The following is a 2,361-nucleotide window of genomic DNA, read 5'->3' as shown; positions in this document are numbered from 1 at the left end:
CCAATCTGTGCAAAAATAAATAAAAGAATTAGCATGGATTATTAAAAAGTTTGAGAACTAATACACACAAACATTGATCCTATTATATGTCAGTTTGAAACCTGATTTTCATCTCATTGGCCTCAGCAAGGTGACAACACTGTCAAGCAAAAAGGAATATTTTGATGCAAAAGATTCAGGGAGTAATTCCTACTCTACGGCATATACTAAAATCAGTTATATCCATTAAAAATAGCAATAATTAGACTAGGAGTGTATTCATCAGATGAGGCAACACAGTGCCAAATCAGATAAAACTGTGTGAGCCACTTTAAAAATGAATACACAGATTTGGGAAAAAATTAGTTGGGCACATAGGCTTTAATGAAGAGCCATGTTTTTATTTGATGCTGAAATTAAACCAGTGTTGGTGCAAATTGGGCTTCTAAGTTGTCCAATTTCATTTAAAATCAAGTTCTCTCTATTCATGACTTCAAGTCACCAAACAACTCAATGAATTTCCCATGAGTATAGATGCATTTTTATCAGTTCCTTCCTTGGATATGCAGCCCACAACACCTGGTATTTGTTGGAATTTTCCTATCCAAGTACTAACCAGGGCTGAACCTGTTCAGCTCCAAGATGGGATTTAGAGTATTATACCCCATAGTGCACTCCAAAAAGTCTGATTTTTTTTAACTAATAAGAACAAATACAACACTTGATCTTAGCCAAAAGGCCAAAAAGCGATGAAAAGACCCATTGTGTTTTCCTTGAATATCATTTCAATCCACATGGATCTTGATAGCTTGGAATGTGGAAGAAAGTATACTATAAAGGAAGTTGTATAGGCAATTTGATCAACACATACTCAGATTTCATAATATTATAGACAATTAGCCAATGAGAAATCTCTTTATGCTCACTGTTGTCCCTAGAGACCTGGATGGACATACCTTCAGTTTGAAAAGTTTTCCTATTGTTTTTGCTGTTTTACTATTGTCATCTGTCTTTTTATGTGTTTTCAACATATGAAAATTTCTGGGTGAAGATATCACAGGGTTTTCTTGGCAGAGATTTTTTTCACCAATGAAATCCACATCAATTCAAGTGTCCCTCGCATTCTTATATCACTTTCTTCTAAGGCAGGCTAAGAAAGTGTGATTTGCCTAACATCTCCCTGTAGGTTTCCATGAATGAGTGGGAAATTAAACCCAGGTCTCCTGGAGTCTTAGTTCAACATTAAAACCACAACACCCCAGCAACTCCTAGTTTATCAATATAATACTGGTAGTGGCTCAATGCTATGGAATCCTGGAAGTCACATTTTTAAAAAATCTTTAGCATTCTCTGCCAAAGAGGACTGGTGTCTCACCAAACTACAAATCCCAGGATTCTGGAGCATTGAGCTATGACAGTTAAATAGTGTCAAACTGCATTAGTTCTACAGTGTGAGTGCACCATAGGACTCTAATAGCCTCATCACACTACAGCATGAATTCACTTTAAATCTGGTCTCTGCCTCCTGCAGAATTCTGGTGTTTGTAGTTTGGTGAGGCCCAGGACCTATCTGGATAAACTGTTTAAAGTCCCCTCCCTAAAGTGGATTTTAAGTGGATTTAAAGTGGATCAAATCTCTAGTGTGTTGAGGTCCTCAGAAAGCAGATTCAGATCATTGCTCAACCATGCTAACTCACTGGATGACCTTGGTCAAGTTACATTCTGTCAGCATAAGAGAAAACCAAATTATCAAACCTTCCCTGAAAAAATCATGCTAACAAAAACCTTTTATACATTTGCCATATGTTTGAGTTGACTTGAATGCACGAAGCAATAACAATGAATAGTAACTGTGTAATTTTGAAGTGCAATATTATGAGTGGCGATATTGGGCACTGACAATCGAGACCTGCAAGTCAGAAGATTATTTCAGTAGAGTTTTTCCTGGAGGCATTGTTCTCTTTGCCCTGGCCAGACATATTTAGCTTGACAATTATGTACCCTAGGAAACATCAAAATTGGAACATAATAACTTAGCACACCTAATTTGCTACTTCATTAGAGCTCCTGATAATTTATGATAAAATATTATCATCATGGGCCAGGTTCCTAAAACACACACACACTTACTGCTCAGATACAGAAGACAGGAGAAAAATATCATCTAAATTATACACCAAGAATGATGTTATTGTTTCTATGAGAAATCTATCATTGCTGCTCTTTAAAGGGTCATCATTTGTACATAAGTGAACGCTTTTAAAGCCCCCATTTTAAGTTGGTTTTTTTTAGTTAAATGCAGACATAAATCGACACAAATGGGGGAGGAGGAAGTGTTCAAAGGACTTGGCTGTAAAAACCAATTACTTGCTGATTCTACAA

At 36.5% G+C, this 2,361-nt stretch overlaps 1 pseudogene; it reads right to left on the bottom strand.

The window, feature by feature from the left end:
- Positions 1-621: 621 nt before the first annotated feature.
- Positions 622-730, bottom strand: LOC134299054 (U2 spliceosomal RNA; annotated as a pseudogene).
- Between the last annotated feature and the right edge of the window lie 1,631 nt (positions 731-2,361).

The sequence above is a fragment of the Anolis carolinensis genome, chromosome 4, assembly GCF_035594765.1.
Source record: "Anolis carolinensis isolate JA03-04 chromosome 4, rAnoCar3.1.pri, whole genome shotgun sequence".
Taxonomy (NCBI): domain Eukaryota; kingdom Metazoa; phylum Chordata; class Lepidosauria; order Squamata; family Dactyloidae; genus Anolis; species Anolis carolinensis.
The sequence above is the reverse complement of the archived record's forward strand: the minus strand, read 5'-3'. Positions and strand labels throughout refer to the sequence as shown.